Source organism: Amblyraja radiata, chromosome 39, assembly GCF_010909765.2.
Source record: "Amblyraja radiata isolate CabotCenter1 chromosome 39, sAmbRad1.1.pri, whole genome shotgun sequence".
NCBI classification, from domain to species: Eukaryota; Metazoa; Chordata; class Chondrichthyes; order Rajiformes; family Rajidae; genus Amblyraja; species Amblyraja radiata.
Genome location: NC_045994.1, coordinates 14,797,190 through 14,810,284, shown reverse-complemented (window position 1 = coordinate 14,810,284; position 13,095 = coordinate 14,797,190).

The window sequence follows — 13,095 nt, the reverse complement described above, 5'->3', positions numbered from 1 at the left end:
TTCTCATAAACCACTTCCAGACCGTAGATTCCAGATCACAACTCTTCTGATTAATTGCCAATTTAATTTAAAACCTACGTCATCTTATTTACTGACTTTACTTGGAATACAAGCGGTGATATTAGACAATAGACAATAGGTGCAGGAGTAGGCCATTCGGCCCTTCGAGCCAGCACTGCCATTCACTGTGATCATGGCTGATCATCCACAATCAGTACCCCGTTCCTGCCTTCTCGCCATATCCCTTGACTCTGCTATCTTTAAGAGCCCTGTCTAGCTCTCTCTTGAAAGCATCCGGAGAACCAGCCTCCACTGCCTTCTGAGGCAGAGAATTCCACAGATTCACCCCTCTCTGGGTGAAAAGGTTTTTCCTCATCTCTGACTGTAGGACTTGAACTCCTCGCACGAGGAGAGCAAGTGGTCACTGAGGCACAGTTGTGGCTGCCGCAGACAGCAGTGGAGGCCAATTCATTGGATGTATTCAAGAGAGAGTTAGATTTAGCTCCTCGGGCTAAAGGAATCAAGGGAAATAGGGAGAAAGTAGGAATGGGGTACTGATTTTGGATGATCAGCCAGATCATATTGAATGGCGGTGCAGGCTCGTAGGGCCGAATGGCCTCTACTCCTGCACCTATTTTCTATGAGCTGGACTGATTTGTCTTCAGTCCAGTCCAAACCTCCAAGCAATGATGATGATAGATAGATCCTTTAATAATCCTTTACAGGAAATTACAGTGCCACAACAGCTTCAAGACAGACATAACACCACACATTTCCTCAGATAGCTTCCATACTTAATAAGTTAAAATACAATGAATGAATACTAAAAAAGTGCAAAGTTATTTTTGTGCATTGTAAAACCTTATAGCAGCTGGTATACAAGACCTCCTATATCTCTCAGTTTTGCACATTGGTGCAATCAGTCTCTGACTGAAGGTGCTGCTCTTGATCACCTTCAGGGCGTGGAGTGGGTGAGTGGGGTTGGTCATTATTGAACCGTTTGTTCAGAGTTCTGGCCTCTGCCACCTGCTGGACCGTTAGTTGCTCAGCCCCGACCACTGAGCCGGCCTTCCTGATCAGCTTGTCCAGTCTGTTTTTGTCCGCTATGCGGGCGCCATCTCCCCAACAGGCCACAGCAAAAAACAGAGCACTGGCCACCACTGAATGGTAGACACATGCACTGCAGGGGTTGGCAGGTGTTGAATGACCTTAGCCTCCTTAAGAAACACAGTCGACTTTGTCCCTTTCTGTACACCGCCTCCATATGACTCTTCCAGTCCAGCTCACTGTCAAGCTGCACCCCAAGGTACCTGTGGTTAGCGACCACCTCCACCTCAGTGCCCCTGATGGTGATTGGTGTTGGTTGAGTCCTCGTCCTCCCCCTCCTGAAATCCACAACTATCTCCTTGGTTTTTGTGGTGTTGAGATGGAGGTTATTGTGTGCACTCCACTCCACAAAGTTGTTTATTGTATCTCTATACTCCTCCTCATTGCCCCCTTTGATGAGGCCGACAACAGCTGTGTCATCTGAAAACTTCTGCAAAAAGCAGCTGTTGGTGTTGTATTGGAAATCCGCTGTGTAGATGGTGAACAGGAATGGAGCCAGCACAGTTCCTTGTGGAGCCCCTGTGCTGCTCAGGATGGTGCTTGAGACATTGTTCTGTAGGCGCACGTACTGTGGTCTGAGGAAAAGGTAAGCCAAACACCACAGTACCAGTAATGGATCCACCTTCATCTTCTCCATCTTCTCCCCTAGCAGTCGGGGCTGAATTGTGTTAAAGGCGCTTGAGAAGTCAAAGAATGTAATCCTTACAGATGCATCAGGGATGTCCAGATGTGTGTACGCCCTCTGCAGCATGTAAATGAGGGCATCATCGACACTGATGTTGGGCTGATAAAGGCACCTCATCAGAAGATAGTGAGGCAGGGATAGAGATATGATCCGTACCTGAGTGCTCTCAATGTGTGATGGGCCGACAGGATTGTATCTTCATCTGCCCCAACCTGTCTGGCTGGGAAATATTCAGCCCACAGGTGTTATCTGTTTCATCAGATAATGAGATAGTCAGGAAGTTACTCCCTCACGGCTCCTTCCAGCAGCCTTTGACTCACATCAGCCATGATCATATTGAATGGCGGTGCAGGCTCGAAGGGCCGAATGGCCTACTCCTGCACCTATTTTCTATGTTTCTATCACTACAAACCCCAGCATTATTTTCTTCAACTTAACATGACACAGAAGTATGTTTGAGAAGGAACTGCAGATGCTGGAAAAATCGAAAGTAGATGAAAAATGCTGGAGAAAATCAGTGGGTGAGACAGCATCTATGGAGAAAAGGAGTAGCCGACGTTTGGGATCGAGACCCTTCTTCAGACTAGTCTGGTCTCGACCCGAAACATCGCCTACTTAACCATATAACCATATAACAATTACAGCACGGAAACAGGCCATCTCGGCCCTACAAGTCCGTGCCGAACAATTTTTTTTCCCTTAGTCCCACCTGCCTGCACTCATACCATAACCCTCCACTCCCTTCTCATCCATATGCCTATCCAATTTATTCTTAAATGATACCAACGAACCTGCCGCCACCACTTCCACTGGAAGCTCATTCCACACCGCTACCACTCTCTGAGTAAAGAAGTTCCCCCTCATGTTACCCCTAAACTTCTGTCCCTTAATTCTGAAGTCATGTCCTCTTGTTTGAATCTTCCTTATTCTCAAAGGGAAAAGCTTCATCACATCAACTCTGTCTATCCCTCTCATCATTTTAAAGACCTCTATCAAGTCCCCCCTTAACCTTCTGCGCTCCAGAGAATAAAGACCTAACTTATTCAACCTATCTCTGTAACTTAGTTCTTGAAACCCAGGCAACATTCTAGTAAATCTCCTCTGTACTCTCTCTATTTTGTTGACATCCTTCCTATAATTGGGCGACCAAAATTGTACAGAGGACGGGATCAGGGGCTGTGGGAGGGATGAGCAACCTGGCTGCAGCACCGTGGATCAGGGGGCCATTCAAGAGGGGGGAGTTAGAAGAAATGCCGTTGTGATAGGGGATAGTATTATTCGGGGGGTAGATAAGGTTTTCTGCGGCCAGCAGAACATGTCCCGAAGGCTGTGTTGCCTACCCGGTGCTAGGGTTAAGGATATCTCTGCGGTGCTGGAGAGAAATTTGCAGAGGGAGGGGGAGGATCCAGTGGTCGTGGTCCATGTGGGGACCAATGACATAGGAAGGACGAGGAAGGAGGATCTGCTGAAGGAGTTTGAGCAGTTAGGGAATAAATTAAAAAGCAGAACCTCGAGGGTACTGATCTCCGGATTGCTACCTGAGCCACGGGCCAAATCGGCAAGGGTACGTAAAATTAAAAAGCTGAATGCGTGGCTCAAAGACTGGTGTGGGAAAAATGGATTTGGTTTCTTGGGCCACTGGCACCAGTACTGGGACAGGGGGGATCTGTTCTGTAAGGACGGACTTCACCTGAACGGTGCTGGGACTGGGGTCCTGGCAAATCATATAACTAGGGCAGTAGAGAGGTCTTTAAACTAAGTAGCGGGGGGGAGGTATCAAGGGGGGTAATAACGGCAGGGGTAGAGGAAATAGAGCAGGGTATCAGTGGGGAAGCGGAAAATCAACATGTGACAGGAGGATCCAGAATGTGTGAAGATAAAGCTCTAGATGTAAAAGGGGCAAAAACGGAAAGGAAGGGTAGTAAAAATCATTTGAAAGTGCTTTATCTAAATGCACGGAGTATTCGAAATAAGATAAATGAATTAACGGTGCAATTAAGTATATATAGTTATGATATCGTGGCCATTACGGAGACATGGCTGCAAGGGGATCAGGACTGGGAGTTAAATATAGAGGGGTACTCGACAATTAGAAAAGATAGACAGGAAAGAAAGGGAGGAGGGGTGGCCCTTTTAATAAGGGAGGGAATAACGGCAATAGAGAGGAAGGATATTGCGTTGAAGGATCAGGATAGTGAAACAGCTTGGGTACAGATAGAGAATAACAAGGGGAAAAAAACACTAGTGGGTGTAATTTATAGACCTCCAAATAGCTGTGACGCTGTTAGTCAGAACATAAATCTGCAAATAGTTGACGCATGTAAAAAGGGAACTGCTGTAGTCATGGGGGACTTCAATTTTCATATTAATTGGGCAAACCAAACTGGGCAGGGTAGACTAGAGGAAGAGTTTATAGAATGTATTAGAGACGGGTTCCTAGAACAGTATGTCGCAGAACCGACAAGGGGGGAGGCAATCTTGGATCTGGTCCTGTGTAATGAAGCAGGATTAATTAAAAATGTCATAGTTAGGGACTCGTTGGGAACAAGTGACCACAATATGGTCGAATTCCATATTCAAATAGAAGGGGAGCAGGTTGAAACTCAGGCTAGGGTGCTTAGTCTAAATAAGGGGGATTATGAAGGTATGAGGACTGAGCTGATCAAAGTTGACTGGGATAGCAGACTCAAGAATAAGATGGTACATGAGCAGTGGTGTACGTTTAAGGATCTACTGTATAACCTTCAAGAAAAATTTATTCCTATGAAGAAAAAAAGGGGTAAGGGTAAAAACAGTCAGCCATGGCTCAGTAAAACTATAAAGGATAGTATTCGGCTGAAGGCAAGGGCATATAAGGTAGCCAGAGATAGTGGGAGGGCAGAGGATTGGGAAGCATTTAAAGGTCAGCAAAAAATAACTAAGAGATTAATTAAGACGGGGAAAATAGACTATGAAAGGAATTTAGCGAACAACATAAAAACTAATAGTAAGAGTTTTTATAGCTATATAAAAAGAAAAAGGGTGGCTAAGGTGAACGTTGGTCCATTGGAGGGTGAGACTGGAGAGTTGTTGGTGGGGAACATGGAAATGGCAAAGGCATTAAACGAGTATTTTGTATCAGTCTTCACCATAGAAGACACAAAAAATATTCCAACGCTGGATAAACAGGGGGCGGTAGGAATGGAGGAGCTAAATACTATTAAGATCACCAAGGAGGTGGTATTAGGGAAATTAATGAGACTGAAGGAGGATAAATCCCCTGGGCCTGATGGATTACATCCAAGGGTCTTGAGGGAGATAGCGGTGGGGATTGTGGATGCATTGGTGATAATTTTCCAAAACCTCCTGGAGGCAGGAACGGTCCCAGTGGATTGGAAAATGGCCAATGTAACACCTATATTTAAAAAAGGAAGTAAACAGAAGGCGGGTAACTATAGACCGGTTAGTCTAACATCGGTGGTGGGTAAAATGTTAGAGACAATTATTAAAGAAACACTAACGGGGCACTTGGATAAACATGACCTCATCGGACAAAACCAGCATGGTTTTGTGAAGGGGAAGTCCTGTTTAACGAATCTGCTCGAATTCTTTGAGGAAGTAACAACCCGGGTGGATAAAGGGGAACCGGTGGATGTGGTATACTTGGACTTCCAAAAGGCTTTTGACAAGGTGCCACATAAGAGACTATTGCTAAAAATAAAAAATTATGGGATTGGGGGTAATATATTAGCATGGGTAGAGGATTGGCTAACAAATAGGAAGCAGAGAGTGGGGATAAATGGTTCATACTCTGGATGGCAACCGGTAACTAGCGGGGTTCCGCAAGGGTCGGTGCTGGGACCCCAGTTGTTCACAATTTATATAAATGATTTGGAGGAGGGAACCAAGTGTAATATATCAAAATTTGCGGACGATACAAAAATGGGATGAAAAGTAGGGGATGAGGAGGATAGGAAGAGTCTGCAAAAGGATATAGATAAGCTAGGTGAGTGGGCAACAACTTGGCAGATGAAATTTAATACTAATAAATGTGAAGTCATTCACTTTGGGAAAAAAAATGATAGGGCAAGTTATTTTCTAAATGAGGAGGAGCTGCGTTGTAATGCAACGCAAAGGGATCTAGGGGTATTAGTACATGAATCACTAAAAGTTAGTATGCAGGTGCAGCAAGCAATCAGGAAGGCCAATGGAGTTTTGGCCTTTATTGCTAGGGGGATTGAGTATAAAAACACGGAGGTCTTGCTGCAGCTGTACACAGTATTAGTGAGACCACATTTGGAATACTGTGTACAGTTCTGGGGTCCATACTTAAGAAAGGATGTACTAGCCCTGGAGGCAGTGCAGCGAAGGTTTACAAGATTAATTCCTGCAATGAGGGGATTGACATATGAGGAAAGGTTAAGTAGGCTGGAACTCTACTCTTTGGAGTTTAGAAGAATGAGAGGCGATCTCATTGAAACATATAAGATCGTGAGGGGCCTTGATCGGGTGGATGCACCGAGGATGTTCCCAATGATCGGGGAAACTAGAACTAGGGGACATAGTCGCAGAATAAGGGGGGGCTCTTTTAAAACTGAGATGAGGAAGAACTTCTTCACCCAGAGGGTGGTTAATTTATGGAATTCACTGCCCCAGGGAGCAGTGGAAGCAGAAACGTTAAATATATTTAAGTCTAAAATAGATGGTTTTTTAGCTGCCAAGGGGATAAGGGGCTACGGGGAGAGGGCAGGGATATGGACCTAGGTATGGTTAGTATAGTAAGACCTGAGTGATCTCCTGGACAAGTGTCGATCGCCTGGATTGGGGTCGGAGAGGAATTTCCCGGATTTTTTTCCCGAATTGGACCTGGGTTTTTATCCGTTTTTTTGCCTCCCCCAGGAGATCACGCGGTTCTTGGGGTGGAGAGGGGTGATAGCGGTATAAAGGGGAGGGTAGTGTCTTGTGTTCTGTGTCTTGTGTCTACTGTTTGTGGGTAAGTGTGTCTGTTTAGTGTTCAGCCATGAGCGAATGGCGGTGCGGGCTCGACGGACCTGGTGGTCTACTCTCGCACCTACTTTCTATGTTTCTATGTTTCTATGTTTCTATGTTACACCATACTCCAGATTTGGTCTCACCAATGCCTTGTACAATTTTAACATTACATCCCAGCTTCTATACTCAATGCTCTGATTTATAAAGGCTAGCATACCAAAAGCTTTCTTTACCACCCTATCTATATGAGATTCCACCTTCAAGGAACTATGCACGGTTATTCCCAGATCCCTCTGTTCAACTGTATTCTTCAATTCCCTACCATTTATCATGTACGTCCTACGTCCATGTACTTGTTAGTATACGGAGTGATCGCTGGTCGGCTGAAGGGCCTGTTTCTGTGCAGTATCTCTAAAGTCTAAAGCATTGAAAATGACAATGTTTGCTCGAAAAGTCTGCAGCTTGGAAGCATGGCTGTTTGCCTTATAGATCTGTGTTGCCTTGATTCCTGGGCTGTTCTGAGGACTGAGCCGGCTAAGAGCATTAAAACATGCTTCCATCCCAATGCACAGATAATATAAGCTTCTTATTCTCACTGGAAAAACGAGGTCTAAGCATTAAACCCCCAGTAGACATCAGAGCATTCAATGCATGAGAGAATAGAGATTCACAAGATAGACACCAAAAGCTGGTGTAACTCAGCGGGTCAAGCAGCATCTCTGGAGAGAAGGAATGGGTGATAGGTGATCTTTTGGGTCAGGACCCTTCCCCAGACTGATTGGGGAGGTGTGAGGGAGGGGGGGGGGGAGACGAAAGCTGGTAGAGAGGAAAGGAAAAACAATGCATGGAGGTTAATAGGTAAACACAGGGGAGGGGGGTTTCGATAGCCAGATGGTTGGATCAACAACCAGAGATTAAAACTGAATGTGTGAGACAAAAGGATTGAAGATTTCTCTGAAACGTCGGAAGTTCAGGGGCGACTTTATAGAAGTGTATAAAATTATGAGGCAATGACAATAAATTGAATTGAATTGAATTGAATGAGGCATAGATTTGCGGTGGCATTTACGGAGGCATGCACATCGGCATGTACAGAGTTTGTACGTTCTCTCCGTGACCCGCGTGGGTTTTCTCCGAGATCTTCGGTTTCCTCCCACACTCCAAAGACGTACAGGTATGTAGGTTAATTGACGTGGTATAAATTTAAATTTTGGATAATGTTGGTGTGCGGTGATTATTGGTCAGAGCGGGCTCGGTGGGCCGAAGGGCCTGTTTCCGTGCTGTATCTCCAAAGTAAACTAAACTAAGATATGGTAGACAGTCAGAACCTTTTTCCCTGGGTGGAAATGTCCAGTGTTAGAGGCAAGATCTATAGGCTTGGAATACACTGGCAGGGGTGATAGAAACATAGAAACATAGAAATTAGGTGCAGGAGTAGGCCATTCGGCCCTTCGAGCCTGCACCGCCATTCAATATGATCATGGCTGATCATCCAACTCAGTATCCCGTACCTGCCTTCTCTCCATACCCTCTGATCCCCTTAGCCACAAGGGCCACATCTAACTCCCTCTTAAATATAGCCAATGAACTGGCCTCGACTACCCTCTGTGGCAGAGAGTTCCAGAGATTCACCACTCTCTGTGTGAAAAAAGTTCTTCTCATCTCGGTTTTAAAGGATTTCCCCCTTATCCTTAAGCTGTGACCCCTTGTCCTGGACTTCCCCAACATCGGGAGCAATCTTCCTGCATCTAGCCTGTCCAACTCCTTAAGAATTTTGTAAGTTTCTATAAGATCCCCTCTCAATCTCCTAAATTCTAGAGAGTATAAACCAAGTCTATCCAGTCTTTCTTCATAAGACAGTCCTGACATCCCAGGAATCAGTCTGGTGAACCTTCTCTGCACTCCCTCTATGGCAATAATGTCCTTCCTCAGATTTGGAGACCAAAACTGTACGCAATACTCCAGGTGATGGTAGAGGCAGGTATAATAGTGGTGTTTAAGAGGCTTTTAGATAGGCACATGGGAATGCAGGGAATAGAGGGAGATGGATCAACACAGGCAGACTAAGGGCTGTTCCTGTGCTGGACTGTTCAATATAGTTGTGATTTGTGAAGCCAGAGGAAGGAATCAGGATGGATGGATAGGAGAGCACAGGGGAGGGGAAAGAAAGGTGGAGGGAGGAATGGGGAGAAATTAGCTGAAATTAGTGAATTCACTGTTCATACCAGTGGATTGTAAGCTGCCCAAGCAAAATATGAGGTGCTGTGCCTCCAGTTTGCGTATGACCTAATTCTGGCAATGGAGGAGGCCCATGACAGAAAGGTCAGTGTGGGAATGGGAAGGGGAGTTAAAATGGTTAGCAACCGGGAGATCGAGCAGGCCTTGTCAGACTGAGTGCGTGTTTAGTGAAATGGTCATCTGGTCTATGCTTGCTCTTGCCAATTTACAGGAGGCCACATTGGGAACATGGGATACAGTAGAACCCAATGGTATGAACATTGAATTCTCCCATTACTGGAAACATCCTTTCAACGTCCACTCTATCTAGGCCTTTCATTATCCAGTAGCTTTCAATGAGATCACCCCCTCATCCTTCTAAACTCCAGTGAGTACAAGCCCTTCAAACACTTCTTCTACATTAATCCAAATCCCGAAACGCCACCTATCCATATTCTCCAGAGTCACTGCCTGACCTTGAGGACCTCTGACCATCGGTTCCGGTGACCCGCGCCACTCGACTCCGACCATCGGGTCCGGTGACCCGCGCCACTCCACCCCCCTCCAGCAACCCACAGCCGTCGCCTTACCTGGAGCCTGGACTCTGCACTGGGCCTGCAGCCTCCATGCTGCTTACTCCCACTCTCCTGGACTTAACTCCACTGGGTCCTAGCACCCGTCTGCCCAGCCTTGCTAACCTCAGTGGCTGCTCCACTGACCCTCCCCCATCCCCCCCCAACCATGTCACCCCCGCTCTTCCCCACCCACATTACAGCCCTCTCTCCCCCCCACCCCGACCACCCACCACCCCTCCAACACCCACAACCCCCCCCCCCACACATCGCCCCGTCCCCAGTCTACCCACCTGCCTTCCTCTGGCCCCAACTCCCACCCCTGCCGGGTGTTCACAATCCCCCCCGACCTCCCCCTCTCCCCCACCCAACGGTCTGTCCTCAGCAGAGGTCTTACCTTTATCCCCCTCCGTCCCCATCTCAATGAGTTCCGCGCCCACCATGACTTGGAGCGCTTCTACCGTCGTCTCCGCCTCACAGCGCACTTCCATGGGAAGGAGTCTTCGCCCCCCAATGATGACCCCTTTTCCCGTCTCCAACGCACCCCCTCCTCGTGGAACCCCCCTCATAAAGTCCCGGCTCTGGAACTCTTCATTCAGAACTGCCGCCGCGACGTCAACCGCCTCAACTTCTCCACTCCCCTGTCTCACTCTAATCTTTCCCCCTCTGAACGCACTGCCATCGAATCACTCCGCAAAAACCCAGATTGGGTCATCAAACCAGCCGACAAGGGAGGTGCCGTGGTAGTCTGGCGCGCCGATCTCTACAAAGCTGAGGCCACGCGCCAACTCTCGGACACCTCCTCCTACTTACCCTTGGACCATGACCCCACTGACGAGCACCAGGCCACCATTTCTAGCACCATCACCGACTTCATCAATTCCCACGCCCTGCCCGACCAAGCTTCCAACCTCATCGTTCCCCAGCCCCGCACGGCCCGTTTTTACCTTCTCCCCAAAATCCACAAACCCGGCTCTCCCGGCAGACCCATTGTCTCTGCGTGTTCGTGCCCCACCGAACTCATCTCCACATACCTTGACTCCATCCTATCCCCCTTGGTCAAATCCCTCCCCACCTATGTTCTAGACACCTCAGACACTCTCCGCCGCCTCCACGCATTCCACTCTCTGGGCCCTCACCCCCTCATCTTCACCATGGATGTCCGGTCACTCTACACCTCCATCCCCCACCAGGATGGCCTCGGAGCCCTCCGGTTCTTCCTCGACCAGAGGAGCAACCTATACCCAGCCACTGACACTCTCCTCCGCTTAGCGGAGTTGGTCCTCACCCTCAACAACTTTACATTTGACTCCTCCCATTTCCTCCAAACACAAGGCGTAGCTATGGGCACACGCATGGGCCCCAGCTACGCCTGCCTCTTTGTCGGGTACGTTGAACAATCCTTGTTCGAGACGTACCAGGGCCCCATCCCCGACCTCTACCTCCGTTACATTGACGACTGCTTTGGTGCCACCTCCTGCACCTACACACAACTGACTGACTTCATCCACTTCACCACCAACTTCCATCCGGCACTCCAATACACCTGGACGATTTCCGACACTTCCCTACCATTCCTTGACCTCACCATCTCCATCGCAGGGGACAGACTCCTGACCGACATACATTACAAACCCACTGACTCACATGGCTATCTGGACTACACGTCTTCCCACCCTGCCCCCTGTAAAGACTCCATCCCCTACTCCCAATTCCTCCGCCTACGCCGCATCTGTTCCCAGGATGAGACATTTCATACCAGGGCATCGGAAATGTCCTCGTTCTTCAGGGAACGGGGATTCCCCTCCGCCACCATAGATGAGGCTCACACCAGGGTCTCATCCATACCCCGTAACACTGCTCTCTCTCCCCATCCCCGCACACGCAACAAGGGCAGAGTCCCTCTGGTCCTCACCTTTCACCCCACCAGCCGGCAAATACAACACATAATCCTCCGCCATTTCCGCCACCTCCAACGTGACCCCACCACTCGCCACATCTTCCCATCTCCCCCCATGTCTGCCTTCCGCAAAGACCGCTCCCTCCGCAACTCCCTCGTCAATTCTTCCCTTCCCTCCCGCACCACCCCCTCCCCGGGCACTTTCCGTTGCAACCGCAAGAAATGCAACACCTGTCCCTTCACCTCCCCCCTCGACTCCATTCAAGGTCCCAAGCAGTCGTTCCAGGTGCGACAAAGGTTCACCTGTATCTCCTCCAACCTCATCTACTGCATCCGCTGCTCTAGATGTCAGCTGATTTACATCGGTGAGACCAAGCGTAGGTTGGGCGATCGTTTCGCCGAACACCTCCGCTCAGTCCGCAATAACCTACCTGACCTCCCGGTGGCTCAGCACTTCAACTCCCCCTCCCATTCCCAATCCGACCTCTCTGTCCTGGGTCTCCTCCATTGCCAGAGTGAGCAACAGCGGAAATTGGAGGAACAGCACCTCATATTCCGTCTGGGGACCTTGCGTCCTTATGGCATTAACATTGAATTCTCCCAATTTTGCTAGCCCTTGCTGTCTCCTCCCCTTCCTTAACCCTCTAGCTGTCTCCTCCCACCCTCCCATCCGCCCGCCCTCGGGCTCCTCCTCCTCCTCGCCTTTTCCTTCTTTCTTTTCCCCCCCCCACCCCCCATCAGTCTGAAGAAGGGTTTCGGCCCGAAACGTCGCCTATTTCCTTCGCTCCATAGATGCTGCTGCACCCGCTGAGTTTCCCCAGCAATTTTGTGTACCTTCACTGCCTGACCTGCTGAGTTTCTCCAGAACTTTGTTTTCTTTGCTCCAGGCTTCGTGGGATGATTGTTGGTGAGATCCGCCCAGGTCTCTGAGTCAATGTTGAACCCCTTGAAGAATTTTTAGATATGCACATGGATATGTGCATATTTTTACACACAGAGTGGTGAATCTGTGGAATTCTCTGCCACAGAAGGTAGTTGAGGCCAGTTCATTGGCTATATTTAAGAGGGAGTTAGATGTGGCCCTTGTGGCTAAAGGGATCAAGGGGTATGGAGAGAAGGCAGGGATGGGATACTGAGTTGGATGATCAGCCATGATCATATCGAATGGCGGTGCAGGCTTGAAGGGCCGAATGGCCTACTCCTGCACCTATTTTCTATGTTTCTATATGCAGGGAATGGAATGATATGGGTCATATGCAGGCTTATCTTGACATTGACATTTTGGTATGTCCCTATGCTGTACACGTCCGTTCTGGTCTATGTTCAAAGGCATGTTTGTTGAAGCCTTCGTGTTAGCACTTGTACCTGTGCCTTGCCACTGAAGATTTTCATTGGCAGCTTTTCATGCAAACTTCTGGTGAACTCATCTATATTTTAATTAGGTTTCTCATATCTTAAATGTTCTGGACTGACAAGCCATAATTCCTAGTGTCAGGGTGATATTGTTTTTGGAAAATTTCCAGAGTTTTTCAAAACCTTATTTTGAGAGGTTAATCTCCAATCGTAGCCTCTTGATTATTCCCAATGTAAACACCACAATATTGGAGCCCATGCCTCTAACTACCCATGTACTAAGCTCAAAA